The sequence below is a fragment of the Plecotus auritus genome (assembly GCF_963455305.1).
Source record: "Plecotus auritus genome assembly, chromosome: 5".
NCBI lineage: Eukaryota > Metazoa > Chordata > Mammalia > Chiroptera > Vespertilionidae > Plecotus > Plecotus auritus.
The window spans coordinates 111,507,409-111,524,320 of record NC_137776.1 but is presented as its reverse complement, the minus strand read 5'-3'; the positions used below and the strand labels follow the sequence as shown (position 1 = coordinate 111,524,320).

Here is a 16,912-nt window from a genome sequence, read left to right as displayed (position 1 = left end):
GGTAAACTGACAGGCTAGCTGGTGACAGAACCGGGCTTTGCATTTAAGTCTAGGACCCTAACAGTGTGCAGTTCTCAGCTGTGACACATTGAAGGGGGAAAAAAGTTCAGTGGTCTACACGTCAGTGAACAGAATTTATAAAAGTTCCAATTTTTTTCCAAGTGCATTCAGAATCCAAATCTTGAGATATATTTTGTGAAGGCCAGAATAATTTCCTTTCATCAGTGTTTTCTACCGCACAATGAGCTTGCCCAAGACAGGCACCATACTTCATTAATTTCTGAACGTATTCATTCATGTGTTCATCAAACATTAATTCAGCAATTATGGTTTATCAGATAAGGGTGGTTAAAAGGTGCAGTTTCATCTACAAGGAGCTCAGAGTTTGTGGAAGAAGGATATACACAGGAAGCTCTAATTCAATGCGATGAGCAATGAGATATGGCACTGTGATATGTACTTTGTATCCATGATATCACACCAGCCTTAGGTGGCATGAGATGGAGGCAGAACTGGATGCTGTGGGGATGTGGAAGAGGGATCCTTAGCCAGCCTTTGGAGGTTGGGAGAAGGCTGCACAATGACTGCCACAGAGTAAGTTCTGAACAAGTGTGGAGGGATGGATGGATGGATGGATGGATGGATGGATGGACGGATCAATAGTGAACAAACAAATAAGAAAATATTTTCTGAATGCTTATTTATGGAGGAATAACAAAGCTTGAAAATCAAATTGGATTCATGTTGGAGTCAGACTGCAGAAAACTTTAAATTCCAAGCACAATAACCTGGTGTTGGACTTCATTTGGTAAACCAAATTTTCAAAATGTACATGTTTTTAGATTCCTGAAATTTAAATTTTGCAAAAAGAGAAAGTGCAAGGGTGATCACTGAAGACTGGCAGAAGTGGGAACAGAGTGAGGACCTGCCATAGCTGGTCGCTGAGGCATGAGAATGTCAGAGAGGAGTGGCCTCCTGGCTGGGACAGAGGCGACCTTTCATCTTTGACCATTCTCGCTAGATTTCAGGATTGTCTGCGTGGACTGTTTTTTAAATTGTAAAATGTGTAACACACACGAAAGTATCTACAGTTTAAAGAATAACAATAAAATAGAAACAAACCTTTCTATTTCCAGTTCATCTTAATCTATTGGTTGAGAATTTGAGCAGGAGAGTAACATTCTCAAACAAAATTTTTTATTAAATATATTGGGGTTACATTGGTTAATAAAATGATGTAAGTTTCAATTGTACAATTATTTGATACATCACCTGTATATTGCATTGTGTGTTCACCACCCAAAGTCAAATTTCCTTCTGTCACCATACACTTAACCCTCCTACTCTTTTACAAAGGTGCATATATTCTTCTTGATTGGGGTTTTGAGATTTTTTTAGGTGCTTCTGTGATGGGAATTTGCAGATGTAATAAAAGAGGGCTTAGGCTATCCCTTACCTCAGAGACTCCAAAGAGCTCATACCTGTGGGATTCCAGCCTGCTTCTGACCACCTGCCCTACAGAACTCAGACTTGCTTTGCCAATCGAATTGTGATGCCAATTCTTGTAATAAATCCCTGTGTGTACACACAAGCACATAAACAACATGTATGTACATGTGTATATATGTATTGTTACTTACCTAATTTGGGCTGGAAACGCCAAGAGGGCAGGGGCTGTGGTCCAGGATCCATGCTGTGTTCCCATCACCCAGCACACTGCCTAGCACTGAATGAATGAACATGTTCAAGAAACAGCTAAACCAAAGGGTCCAAGTAGGGAAGGAGTGGAAGGTAAAACTGGAAAAAGAGTTCAGGTAGGATTCAGATGTCAGGTAGGAGGCATGAATCCCTGTAAGGCAAAGGGATTCAAGCAGGATATTGACATGATAATACTGACATTTCAGGAAGATTACTCAGGTAACAGAGGTTGGAAGGAAAAAAGAATGGAGCTAGAAGGCTGTTAGGTAAGTCCTAAGTCCAGCTGTGAAAGTAAAGTAAAGACAAAAGCAAAATAAGTGTGAGAGAAGACCAGACACCATAAGGTGTCTTACAGACATCACAGATTTAACATCGCTAAAATTCTGAACTCATACTGTTTCTGCCAAAGTGATCCTAGTTCTGGAACCAGTACTACCCATTGGCTAAGGACAGTCTTCCTCCTTATTCACCAATTCGTTAACCATTCAATGATATACTTCTGAATTGGTTACCTTGTGGAGATAATGAAAGTTCATTGAAATGGAAATAATGCAGCAAAGAGAAACTACCTTCTGTTTCATTTACCCTCCCAGATAGGACAAGTATGAAATTTTGAAATTTGCTCAGATGGCTCTTGCTCAGGGCCTTCCCTGACCTCCAGAGGGCGCCAAGTCCCTGCCTTTGGCCCTGATTGTCCTCTCTGCTCCCCCTGCAGAGCCCCATCACCAATGCAGTGGGGTAAGGGGGGAGGGGGGGGGCGGTGCCAGGCTTTGATTTGCTACGTCTGCCGTTAGAATGTGAACTCCACAAGGGGGACTGTGGTGATTTGCCTCCTTCATGTGGCCTGAAACCCAGCACAGTGATGCTGCATGGAAGGTGCTCAATATACTTGTTGAAAGAATAATGAGAAAAAATAACTTCAGGTATATAAACTATACAATTTTTTAATATAATTGGGGAGGGGAAGATGTAATGTTTTTACTTTTAAATCCATTTACAAAAACATAATCTTGAACATTTGTGAAGTTCAATGTTTAAAGTGAAGCAACTTTACTTGGAGTATATATACAGGGTGGGGTAAAAGTAGGTTTACAGTTGTTCATATGCAAAATCAATACATAATAATACAAGAATAAACTCTATGGTTTGCATACTTACAACTGTAAATCTACTTTGCCCCACCCTGTATTATATCACAATTATTTACTCTTTGAAATACAAAGAAGTGTTTGCTTTGCTTTGTAGACTCTCACTTCAGTCTGAAGGGAAATGGATTAAGAAAACACAACCAGTTTTAATTTCTATAGAAAAACACACAAATGGGCCTAATTACCATTAATGCTTTATTCCATCACATGACCTTGGAACACAAAGAGCTTCAATTGCCTCTTTCTCATTGACAATGATAGAAATACAAATGCTGCTTTGAAAAGTTTCCTATTCTGAGTCCTTGTCCTCTCCGATAAAATACCCGAGATTATAGCTACACACCCACATACCTGAGTTACTCTTCATAATGTTCTGAATCACCTGCCTCTTAATTTAAATCTGATAGAAGTTATGAAGATATGGAATATGAGAAGTACTGGTAGTTTATGCTACAGGTCAGTCTTTTGTACTAATCAAAATTTGTTTTCAGCTTTATTTATTTGATGTCTGTTGGCTTGTTTTAAAATAAGTGGAGCTTGGAACTTTTCAAAAGTGGAAATAAATATAAATCTCTGAAAGTTACAGAAGCTTCTAATATCCGCTTGATTGTTTAGACACCAGAGAGGCCTTCACTCCTTCACCCATGTCAGCACCTCGGCATTGCCTTCGAGTCTCGGATGAACTTCCAGGTGCCGTGGACAGACCCTGAGCTAGCCTGCCATGGGACGCAAGGTGACAGTCACAAAAGAGTCATTTCTGGAGGATTTTCAGAGACTGATTGTGGCAGATTGCATTTTCCAAAGATAGCTTCCATGTCACATGCTCTTCTGCTAGTGACCTCGCCCAGCCCCCTCCCTGGAACGCAGGCTCTCTCTGTGACATCCTCTAATACAATACAGCAGCAGAGACCACACTGGGGACTAGACAAGGTCCTAAGTAGCCTGGCAGGTCCTCCCTGGGCGTCCTGGCACCTGCCTCCAGGGACAGCCCTCTCAGAGGCAGTCTCTGTGCTGTGGAGCCCACGCCATGCAGCGGCCGGTGCGCGTGCTCTGGTCAGCAGCATCCAGGACAGTCACGTGAGTCCGCTTGGCTGTGAGCCCCGCCAGACCTACAGACAATTCAGACGCGCAGGAAAGACTTCCAGTGGTAACCCCCAGCTAAGCCAGACGGGAAATGGGAAAGATGGTTACTGTTAAGCTGCGATGTTTGGGGTAGATTTTTACAGAAACAGATACCAGAACAGTCTTTTCACCACACTCCCAGTGGCCCCTGGATCTATAAAACCCACCTGTGGACCCGGCCTCATCTCCCACACCTCAGCTCACTCTCTCCCCACTTCCCCTAAAGGTGGTTTCTCTTTTCTCAGGGATGCTGACCACAAGTCTCTGCTCAGACACCACCTTTATCCTGTCTCATTGCCTGGCTCCCCTGGGTTCCTGTCAGATTCCTCCTCCTGCTGGTGTTCCCAGGCCTCCCTCTCCCTAAAGCACCAGCTTCTACATGAGGTTGGAAATGTCACTTTCACCAGGTGATGACTGGGACACAGTGGGGGCACATCAATTCCAGATGTTTCAAACTGGCAGAAGGGATTCAGCTCCGAAACCCCTGAAGTCATCCTGTGACCGCACTTGATGCTCCATACTCGCTGCCTCCCACAACCACATCACAATTCCAAATAAAATACAGAACAACCATCATTCAGAACTGCCTGAAAGCTGGCTGAAGAGAAGTAACAAAGAAAGCACAATGAGACTGGTAGAAGGGGCAGAGGTGTGGAACAGGCTGGTCCGACACCCACGTGTGCTGTGTTTTTAATCGGGAGGAATATCTATCAATGGTCATATAAAATGCAGAAAAAGCCTACAGTAAAATCCAACACCTTCAGCAAAGTGGGAATAGAGGGGACATACTTCAACATAATGAAAGCCATTATATGACAAAGCTACAGCCAACATCATACTCAATGGGCAAAAACTAAAACAGTTTCCCCTAAGAATGGGAACAAGACAGGAATGCCCACTTTCACTACTCTTGTTTAACATAGTTCTGGAAGTCCTGGTCACTGTATTCAAAACAGCCTGGTACTGGCACAAGAACAGGCATATAGATCAGTGGAACAGAACAGAGGCCCCAGAAATCAACCCAAGCCACTGTGCTCAATTAATATTTGACAAAGGAGGCAAAAGCATATATCAGAGCAGAAACAGTCTCTTCAATAAATGCTGTTGGGAAAATTGGACAGGTACATACAAAATAATGAAACTAGACCACCAACTTATACCAGACACAAGAATAAATGCAAAATGGATAACAGACCTAAATGTAAGGCATGAAACCATAAAAGTCCTAGAAGAAACAATAGGCACCAAAATCTCAGACATCTCTCATAGCAATATATTTACTGATACATCTCCTAGGACAATGGAAACTAAGGGAAAATAAACAAATGAGACTACATCAAAATAAAAAGCTTCTGCACAGCAAAAGAAACCATCAATAAACTAACAAGAGAGCCCACTACATGGAACAACTTATTTGCCAATGATATGTCTGATAAGGGGTTAATCTCCAATAGGGAACTCATACAACTTAACAAAAGAAAGACAATCGAATTAAAAGATGGGCAAAGTACCTAAACAGACACTTCTCCAAAGAGGACATACAGGAAGCCAAGAGACATATGAAAAAATGCTCCAAGTCACTAATCATACAAGAGATGCAAATCAAAATGACAATGAGATATTACCTCACACCTGTCAGAATGACTGTCATCAACAAATCAACCAAGGACAAGTGTTGGCAAGGTTGTGGAAAAAAGGGAACCCTAGTATACCGCTGTTGGGAATGCAGACTGGTACAGCCACTGTGGAAGAAAGTATGGAGTTTCCTCAAAAAATTAAAAATGGAACTTCCATTTGACCCAGTCATCCCACTTCCAGGAATCTATCCTAAGAAGCCTAAAACACCAAGGATATATGCACCCCTAGGTTCATAGCAGCACAATAGCTGAGACTTGGAAACAGCCCAAGTGCCCATCACAGATGAGTGGTTAAAAAAAACTATGATGCAGTTACACAATGGAATACTACACAGCAATAAAAAAGAAAGAACTCGTATCATTTGCAACAAAAAGGATGGACCTGGAGAGTATTATGCTGAGCAAAATAAGCCAGTCAGAGAAAGATAAGTATCACATGATCTCACTCATATGTGGAATCTAATGAACCAAACAAACTGATGATCAAAAGTAGACCCAGAGTCATAGAAGCATGAACAGACTGTTGAACCTCAGAGGGAAGGCAGAGGAGAGTAGGTGGGAAGAGATCAGCCAATGAATTTATGGGCATATATGCATAACCTGGGGACACAGACAATGGGGTGGTGAGGGCCTTGCGGGGAGCGGGGGGAGATGGGAGTGGGCTAAAAGAGATTTATGGGGGGGGGAAGAAGGGCCTATGTAATACTTTCAACAATAAAGATTTTTTTAAAAATAAAACATAATGCTTCTTAATATATATGCACCCAACCAGGGAGCACCAAAATATATAAAACTACTCACAGAACTAAAGGAAGAAACAGATAAAAACACAATCATAGTTGGAGATCTTAATACTCCATTGACAGCTTTAGACAGATCAACCAAACAGAAAATCAATATAGACATATGGGCCTTAAATGAAACATTAGACCAAATGGACATAATTGACATTTACAGAGCCTTTCATCCCAGAACACCAGATTATACATTCTTCTCCAGTGCACATGGATCACTCTCAAATAGACCATATGTCGGGTCACAAAATTAGCATCAACAAATTCAAGAAAATTGAAATAATACCAAGCATATTCTCTGACTATGATGCCTTGATATTACAAATCAACTGCAAAAAGGAAGTAAAGAAACCCACAAATACCTGGAGATTAAACAATATACTACTAAAAAATGACTGGGTCAAAAAAGAAATAAAAAGTGAGATCAAAAGATATCAAATGAGAATGACAATACAATATAACAAACCCTCTTGGATGCTTTGAAAGGGAAGTTTATATCATTACAGGCCAATCTCAAGAAACAAGAGAAATCCCAAGTAGAAAACCTAACATCACATCTTAAAGTACTAGGGAAAAGAAGAACATAAGCAACCCAAAGTCAGCAGAAGAAAGGAAATAATAAAAATTATAGCAGAATTAAATGAAATAGAGAACAAAAAAACTACACAAAAAATCAATAAAACAAAGAGCTGGTCCTTTGAAAAGATTAATAAAATTGACAAACCCCTGGATAGACTCACTGAGAAAAGGAAAAGACCCATATGAACAAAATCAGAAATGAGAGAGAAGACACCACAGACGTCACAGAGATAGCAAGGATCATACTAGAATATTATAAAAGACTACATGCCACCAAATTAAATAAACTAGAAGAAATGGATAAGTTCCTAGAAATACCAGTATATAACCTTTCTAGACTAAATCATGAAGAAATGGAAAATCTAAATAGTCGGGTCAGCAGTGAGGAGATTGAAACAACCATGAAAATCCTCCCAAAAAACAAAAGTCCAGTGAGTTCTACCGAACGTTCAAAGAAGATTGAAAACTTATCCTTCTCAAACTCTTCCAAACAATTGAAAAGGAGGCAATACTTTCTAACATAGTCTATGAGGCCAATATAACCCTGATACCAAAACCTGGCAAACATAACACATTCATCTCTGATGAATACAGATGCAAAGATCCCGGTAGCAGGAGGTCAAGACAGTTTGCAGCTTAATAGTTTTCAAGTCAAGTTTGTTATAAAGTGGAAAAGAGTATGAAATTTCCTCAAACAATTAAAAGTGGAACTCCCATTTGACCCAGTAATCCCACTTCCATGAATATATCCCAAGAAATCAGAAACACCAGTCAGAAAGGATATATGCACCCCTATGTTCATAGCAGCACAATTTACAATAGCTAAGATTTGGAAACAGCCTACGTGCCCATCAGCAGATGAGTGGATTAGAAAACTATGGTACATCTACACAATGGAATACTATGCTGTTATGAAAAAGAAGGAATTCTTACCATTTGCAACAGCATGGATGGACCTGGAGAGCATTGTGCTAAGCAAAATAAGCCAGTCAAAGAAAGATAAATATCACATGATCTCACTCATATGTGGAATATAATGAATACAAACTGATGAACAAAAATAGGTCCAGAGACATAGAAGCATTGAACAAACCATCAAACCTCAGAGGGAAAGTTAGGGGCGGGGAGGGATAAGAGACCAATGGATTTGTATTCATGAGTATAAGCAAAACCAATGGACACAGACAGTAAGGGGGTGAGGGCATGTGCTGGGGTTGGGAGCGGCTGGGGAGAGGTCAATGGGGGGAAAAGGAGACATATGTAATACTTTAAACAATAAAAAATTTAAATTAAAAAAGTTTGATATAAAACATCTCAGGAGGAGACATGCAATTAGTTGTTTTGAAATTAAAAAAACAAGCTGGTGTGTCTACTCAGTAAGGCACTACATGTATCTGCTCATAAGATACATGGAGAAATTTGTACAATATATAGAATGGTAAGTACATCTCCATGTAACTTGGTAGTAGAAAAACTATCTTAACCATATCAACAGAGAACTGTGCAAAGCTAATAGAGTTTGCAGAAATAGATTGTTCCCTAAAGTGTTGAATTTCTAAAGTAGAGCTGGAATAATAACAGGATAACAAGCACCTTTTATCTTTGTGAGATATGGATAGGATTCCTCTGTGTCCAGGCCTTTGTTGTCCTTGACATACTGGAAGGCATTATCCATTAGGCCACCCCTGCAGCCCTCATTGCCCTGAGCGCGAGAGCAGTCCCCCAGGTTCCGCTCACTCAGCGAGGCAAGTTGGCCAGTTTTCCGGAACATCTGTCCTTCAAGGGCACCAGTTGCACTAAAAGTTCAACAAGAACCACACAGACGCTGAAAATAAAATTCAAAAGCTCTCAGTCTACAAAACAAATAGCAAGACTGACAATAGCCCCTGTATTTGAAAACTTTTTAAAATAAAGAACTGCACATTGATATATATTCTACATAAAAAGGCCACGAATTCATTTTGGGCTTTACTCTTGGAGAGACCGCTGGACACCAGCACACCTGATTCTTCACAGGAGTCACACAGCCTTTCTCTCTCCAACCCACAGTCAAGTGGGGTCCTTGAACACTTTCCCCTTCCAGGGCCCTGGTTTTGAAAGTCATTTGCCATCCTCCTGAATTTTCTGTTGGTCTTTAAGGAAAAGGAAATAGAGTGTGGCAAAGCAAGATAATTTTTGCTAACATACTAGGAGGAGAACAAAAAAAGGGAAGCCTCCGATGCCACACTCACCATGTCAGCAAAGGCATTCATTGCCATGGCGAAGCGGCATCTCCCTCGGCTGTGTTCCTGATTGTGCAGTTCAGTCATTTTCATGCTCTTCTCCCACTCTGCTCTTCTACACCTTTCTTCATTCTAGAGGCAAAGGAATTAGCCATGGCCTTTATTTCCATTGAAGACAGGGATGCACGTCCTATTGAGTCAGGACAGCATGTCATGAAGTGAAGGCCTTGGTCAGAGCCGGCCTCAGGAAGCTACTCTGTGCCATAAACTCCCAACAGCATGGACCTCTGTGGGGCCTCCAGGTGAGTGTCAAGGCTCAGTTAGTTGACCCTAACTTGTCCCAGCGCAGGTCATATCTACCTCAGTGAACCTGGGGGGAAGGCAAATCCCTTACAGGAATCTCTCCACCCACCTCAGTGGATTAACCCCTAGTGTGATTTAGTCCTATGCTTGGTTAAAATCCCAGGAGGGCTGAGAACAGTACAATCTAGGCTAGTGGTTCCTGTTTATTCTGCGGCAAAGGAGGGGTGGGTGGGGGAAGGCGGGGTTCACAGGCACATGTGCTCACTGTCTCAGGAAGGGTGCAGCTGGGTTTGGGAAGAATGGGGAGTGGGATGGCCATGCACAGAGCACAGACATGGAGGTCCAGGCCCTGGTGCTGGGATGACTGGGACAGACTGGGAGGGCTCCAGGGAAGGCGGGCACTCCTAGTGCTCCTGTCCTGTCCCCCAGCAGGGAATCTCCTCCCTCCCAGGCCTTTCTCCAGGTCCCCAGGAAGGACTCATTTACAGACAAACGTGGCTTAGTAATGGAGGAGAGGGGGGAAGCAAAAACGGCTTTTACCTTGCCACTCTGTGCATCATGAACCATTATGTCTTCCTCATTGTCCAACCGGCTGTTCTTGAGATTTTACTCAAGAAACTTACTTTGGACTTCTATTCAGTGATTTTTTTTTATTTTGATTTACATTTCATGTCAGCATTTAAAGGATATTTTGCAAAAAAGTTTTAAATGGAGGAAAATATATGTCTGTATTAAATATTAGTGTATGTAATTAAGAATTTAGGAAACACAAACCAGAAGAATTGTACATTTATTACCTAAAAGTGTGTACTTATTATAGAAAATACATTTAGAAAAAAAATCTTTTTATCTCACATCCCTTCCCACATCAGATTTTTCTATGCATATTTTAATTTTTTTATAAAAATGGAGTCACAGTTCATGAAGTCTAGTAACTACTTTCTACTTACAATTAAATTGACAAACTTTTTAGAACCACAATGAGATACATTTTTAAAATTTTTTTTTATTGTGGGGACATAGACATAACATAAAAATACTGTCTTGGGGAGAGCTGGCCCCAAGAAGCTACTTTGTGCAATAAACTGCCAACAGCATGGGCATCTGTGGGGTCCCTCTGGACAGTTTCCGGTGTTATCGACCTTGATATACAGTCTCTTGTGCATTGTCTTCCCCTGGATCCATGGTGCATCTTAACTTCCATCAAGTTTTGGAGGCTCCTTATCTCACATCCTGGGTGTGAGCAGGGTGGCCACGCTGTAAATTCCCAAGCAGGAGGTCCAAACAGCTATTTCCTCATCACAGGAGTTCCATAGCCGTCCTCTCCCAAACCCACAGACAAGGGGGTCTCCACAGCGGCTCTTCCCACTTTCTGTGCCTCTGGCTTTGGGATCAGTACATCTCCTGCCTGGAATTCTGCAGCGATCTTCAAGGAAAAGGAGCAAGAGTGTTGAGAAGCAAGAGATGATTTTGCTAATAAACTAGGAGAGGACACAAGAGTCCAGCCATCCATGTCACACTCACCTCATTAGCAGGGGCATTTACTACTGTCTCCAAGCTCAGTGCTTTTCCCTCAACCAATGTTTTAACCACGCTGCCAATGACCGACTGGAGTACACCTGTGACTATACCTTTAAGCTAAAAGCAAAAACATATAATATGTTTATTTCTATTTCAAACTAACTCACCTTCCCCAAGGGAATTTGCAGACAGAGAGGATGAGACACCAGGACCAGGGAAGGGTTTAATATGTCTGGGAGCTGTTCTCAGGCACCCACACAACAGGGATGCATGCCCTATTGTGTCAGTAAAGGGGGGCGGGGGGAGGACAAGGTGAGGGACATGAAGTTATGGCCTTCGGGAGAGCTTGTCTGAAGAAGCTACTCTCTGCTGTAAACCCCCAACAGCATGGACCCTTCCCTTCAGGGTCCCTATGGACAGTTTCACATGGTACCTACCGCGCCAAGTATAGCTCCGGGTATTGCGATCAATTCATTTGCTTCTGCATGCAAACTGTGATCAACTGTTGGAGCAGCGGAGGCTATTCCCAAGCAAAGAAGTACCAGGAAGATTGAAGCATTCATGGTTCAAAAACCTAGGGAGAAAAAATTAATGAGTCTGATGAGAGCGATCCTTCTAAAATACCATCATACTTTCTTCTGAAGAAAGTAGGTGAGACAAAAAAATTGAATTCACTCTCCCAAGAACTTAGCCAAGGCCTATGGAGGAAGGATGAGGATTTGTGTGGAGAAAATCAGTCCAGATGGAGGTATGTGATTCAGTCACTGAAGGAAAAGCAGCGGAGAAGGACTCTAGGTTTGAAACATGATGTGCAAAGATCATTTAGGTTGGGAGAAGATTGTGAGGGTGGCTTATGGGTCAGGATCTTGAGGCTCCAAAGAGGAATCAAGTAAAGGCTGGTCCAGGGATTTAGCAACAGTGCCGAGCTGACCCAGGAGAGCCTCCCTAACGAGGACTCCTGACCCCAGGTAGGGACAGAGGTCCCAGGAGTTAGGTGGCCACTTCCCACTTCCTCCCTGGCAGGATGAGATGTGCCTTCCAACTGCCTCTCCTTGAATTGGAATCTCTCCTAAAGGCCCTGCCAGGGGAAGGTGGGCAGGAGGACAGCCAGGGCTCAGCTGCCCCACCTGGCCCAGGCCACCCATCCTCCCACTCCTCCCCCAACCAGGGAAGTGCTCACCTGGCATGATGGAGCCCAGAGACACCCACCCCACACACACCAGTTCCTGCCTCCTGACAGGGCCCGGCTCTTCTGAGGCTCAGATCACTGGCCAGGGACAAGGGGCAGGAAAGCAGGCAGGACCTGGGGGAACACAGCCCTGCTCCCTGCCCACCCACACTCCTGCCTCTTCCACAGATGCTGAAACAGTCAGGCAGCAGCGGGCCCAGCAGCGGATGGGCTGAGCTCAGGCTGCTGTGTCCTGCCCAGCAATGGAAGAGGATCATTCCCATTGGGGGCCTAGAATCCTGTCCCCCAAGGTGGTGGATGGGCTGGTTCCTGGGGTGGCCTAGCCCAGCCTGGCCTGGCAGAAGCACTCACCTGCGGTGGACACAGCTGAGAAGGTGCAGTCAGCAGTGGCAGGTCCAGGGGTCTCTGATGGATGATTGTGGCCCCAAGGCCTCCCATTTAAGGATCCTGAGCAGCTTGGCCAGCCCCACCCCCATCTCTTACCCATGACTCATTGGCTAGGAAAGCTTGTGGGCGGGGCCATCCAATTCTGTGACTCCAGGTGAGTAACAGAGCTCACTTGGTCCTAACTGGTCCCTGTGCAGATCCTACCTGCCTTGGTGACACCTGAGGGTGACCAGCTAGGTAGAACCAGGAAAACACTGAGAAGCACTCCAGGGAGGAACTGGAACCCATGTCAATCAATTACCTGCAGTTCAGTCCCCGGGCAGGGGTTTCAGGAACAAGAGCTTACAAGGGACCCCAAGTGGTATTTCAGCATAACTCTGCCTTTCCTCTCAGTTCTAGGGGTTCTGGTTAAAACCTCAGGAGGGCTGAGAACAGTGCCATCTATCTGGTGGCTCCTGTTTATTCTGCAGCAAAGGAGGGGTGGGTGGGGGAAGGCAGGGCTCACAGGCACATGTGCTCACTGTCTCAGGAAGGGTGCAGCTGGGCTTGGGAAGAATGGGGAGTGGGATGGCCATGCCCAAAGCACAGACATGGAGGTCCAGGCCTTGGTGCTGGGATGACTGGGATGGACTGGAGGGCTCCAGGGAAGGGGGACACTCCTAGGGCTTCTGTCCTATCCCCCCAGGCAGGGCGTCTCCTCCCTCCCAGGCCTTTCTCCAGGTCCCCAGGAAGGACTCATTTACAGACAAACGTGGTCTAGTTATGGAGGAGAGGGAGAAGCAAATGGCTTTTACCTGACCACTCTGTACATCATGAGTCATTATGTCTTCCTCATTGTCCAACCGGCTGCTCTTGAGATTTCACTCAAGAAACTTACGTTAGACTTTTATTCAATTAAGTTTTACTTTGATTTACATTTAATGTCAGCATTTTAATGACATTTGGTGAAAATGTTTTAAATGAAGAAAGTGTATTTCTATATTACATATTAATTTCTATAGTTAAGTATTTAGGGAACACAAACCAGAAATGTTGTATGTTTTTTGTATTCATTATAGAAAATACCTGTGAGACAATATTATTCTTATCTCACATCCCTTCCCACATCAGTGTTTTCTATGCATATTTTCATTTTTTAAAATAAAGATGGAGTCACCGTTCATGAAGACTAGTAACTATTTTCTACTTACAATTAGATTGACAAACTTTCTAGAGCCACGATGACACATATAATTTTGTTTTTTACTCTGGCGATATAGAAATAACATAAAAATAATGATTGCCACCATTTTTAAGCGTACAGTTCAGTGGCATGAAGCTCATTCACATTGTCCTCAGCTGTCACCACCATCCATTCAGAACCTGTTCATCTCCCCAAACTCAAGCTCTGTCCCCTTTAAGCAGTTTTCTGCATTCCTCCCTCCCCCAGTGCCTGGCAATAAAATAGAAATATTTTATTTTCTGTCTCTATGAATTTGACTACTCTATGTATATCACATTAGTGAAGTCATGTAATATTTTCTTTTGTACCTGGTGATTTCACTTAACATAATATCTTCAATGTTCATCTATATTTTAGCACATGTCAGAATTTTCTTTTTTTAAAAGTGAATAATATTTTGTGAGTAAATGTGTTATGTTTGTTTCTCTAGTCATCCCTGGATGGGTATATGGGTTACATCCACATTAGGCTACTGTGAATAATGCTGCTGTCCTCATAGTTGCACAAATGTTTGAGTTCCTCCTTTCAATTCTTTGGGTGCATACCTAGAAGTGAAATGAATTGCTGGGTCTGAAATTTCTATGCTTATTTTCTTCTATGATTGCCACAGGGGCTGCAGAATTTTAAATTCTTACCAGCATTGCACAGGTTTTCAATCTGACATAATTTGCAAGAATTTTCTCAAATCCTCTGATTTGCTATTTTATTAAGTAAATAATGTCCTTGGACGGACATTTAAAAACTTTTAATTAATCATATGAAACCTTTTTTTTTTTGGCTACCTATTCTTTTAACTTTTTTTTTTTTTGCCCAAAATTACTGATACATTTAATATTATGACGTTCTTCCTTTGTGTTTTCATTTTAAGGTTTGTAATTTTAGTGTTCATGCTTGGGTCTTTGATTCATTTTTTGTTTATTTTTGCATAGGTTTTAGGTAAGGGTCTATTTATTCTTTTGCATGTGGATATTTGATTTTCCAAGCATCATTTGTTGAAAAGATCATCCTACCTCTATTGAATAATCCTGGCAACCCCATACAATTTTTTAAAATCAGCTCATTTGAATTTTATTTTAAAATCATTGAGAATACAGAAGCTCCCCTCTCTCAAACACTGGAACCTGAATCTGTTAGGTGATTAAAAAATATGTTGTATTCTAAATCAGTGGAGTTGTATTTTTTGAGAACACCATGCATTTCAACCCAATGCAGTGATCACGGGATGTAAGTAGATATTCTGATATATGGCTTTACAGTTTCCCTGGGGTCACAAATTGATAAGATAGTTAAACCCACTACTGCAGGAACCCCTGCCCCTCAGGCAATTACCTCACAGGAGGCTGTGTGGCAGGTGCTGATCCAAAGAATGGTATCCCCTTTGGGTTTGAGGAAATTCCAGACCACTTTCCTCAGTGGCTCCTCTATTTTACACCCCCCTCCGTTGTGAGGGTCCTGATTCCTGCACATCCTCTCTAATACATCCTACTGTCCATTTTTAAATTGTGTCCCTGCTAATAGGTAGAAGTGTTATCTCATTCTGGATTGGATTTGCATTTCTCTGATGAATGATGATGTTGAATATCTTTACAAGTGCTTACACATATGTGCATATATCCTTTGGGAAATATGTATTCCAATCATTTGCCCATTTTAAAATTGCGTTATTTGTTCTTTTATTGCTGAGTTGTAAGGGTTCTTTATATATTCTGGATATTATGCATTTATGAGACATATGATTTGCAAATACTTTTTCCCACTCTGCTGTTGCATTTTATCTTTTGGCCATGTTTTCTTTTAAACTCGTGGTAAAATAAACATAACATAAAAATTACCACTTAAGCCATTTTTAAGTGTACAGTTCAGTGGCATTAGGCACACTCACATTTTGTGCACCCATCACCGTCATCGAGCGCTAGAATTCTCATTGTGTCAATCTGAAAATATGCACCCATTCAATACCATTTTCCATGTCTCCCTCCCACCAGCCTCTGGCCACCATCATTCCACTTTCTGTGAATATAACCAAACCAGTGGATTGTATATGCTTATCTGGTGAACTTTCTCATATGAGGATCATATCTCAGTTTAAAACTTAAAGAGGGGAATATATTGAAGTCATTAGACACTCTATGATGCCTCATAACATTGCTGTAGTCCAGGCGGTTGATTAACAATTGTCTGCCCCTCTCCCAATACATATCTCCAGGGAACTTCAAGAGAAAGAGGAACAATTTGTGGAGAAGTAGTAAAGACAAGCATGTGGTAAATATACGTGTTAGTCAAATGTCTCCCTTGGTGATTTCCAAGAGTGCCAGCATGTTAAAATCAGGTGGTAACTATTGCTGTGCTCACCACTGTTGAGCACTCTGAAGATGTAGGAGTCACACCCCACAGGCACAAAACCCTTCAGTAAGGGCAATGGAGAACTGCCACCTCAGCATGGATAGTTCGATGGTTCTGCCCAAATGATGAAAGGGGAGGAAATTAGGACTTGACTGAACTTTCTGTTGATGAAAAAGGGGTTCTATGGAAAGTGATCTCACAGGGTGATCTGCTCATAAATTCCTAAGTGGGCATGTCATGGTGGGTAGTCACACCCCAGGTACATACATTTTTATTAAAAGGTTTATCTTTGACTCAAGCAAGCCCTGTCCATTGTTTCCATGCATCTAAATTAACACACCTTAGCAATAAGCTGTAACCAACCTCAAATAGTACATAATCTCATTAAGCATCCTGTAATCCAATCCCTGCCTGGCTTTCCCCAACCTTCATGTAATCTCCCTTACATTCCCTTTTTAATTTCAAATGCATAAAAGAAAGTACACAACTGTTATTATCTGGAACATTTGAGATCTTTCCCTGCCACCATATGTTGCCCATTGGGCTCAAATAAACACCTATGAAAATTATCTACAGCCAGCTGGCTTGGCTCAGTGGTTGAGCGTGGAGCTATGAACTGGGAGGTCATGGTTTGGATTCCTAGTCAGGGCATAAGCCCCAATTGTGGGCTTGATCCCCAGTATGAGGTTTACAGGAGGCAGCTGATCAGAGATTCTGTCTCATCATTGGTGTTTCTATCTCTCTCCC

General features: G+C 42.3%; 1 pseudogene across 1 annotated transcript; it reads right to left on the bottom strand.

Moving 5' to 3' along the window:
- Positions 1-8,533: 8,533 nt before the first annotated feature.
- LOC308248297 (procathepsin L-like) lies at positions 8,534-11,587 on the bottom strand (annotated as a pseudogene). The gene is made up of 6 exons: positions 11,462-11,587; positions 11,028-11,141; positions 10,807-10,929; positions 9,210-9,332; positions 8,981-9,110; positions 8,534-8,803 (listed from the first exon to the last, which is right to left on the bottom strand). The product of its transcript is annotated as a procathepsin L-like (transcript).
- Positions 11,588-16,912: the final 5,325 nt, after the last annotated feature.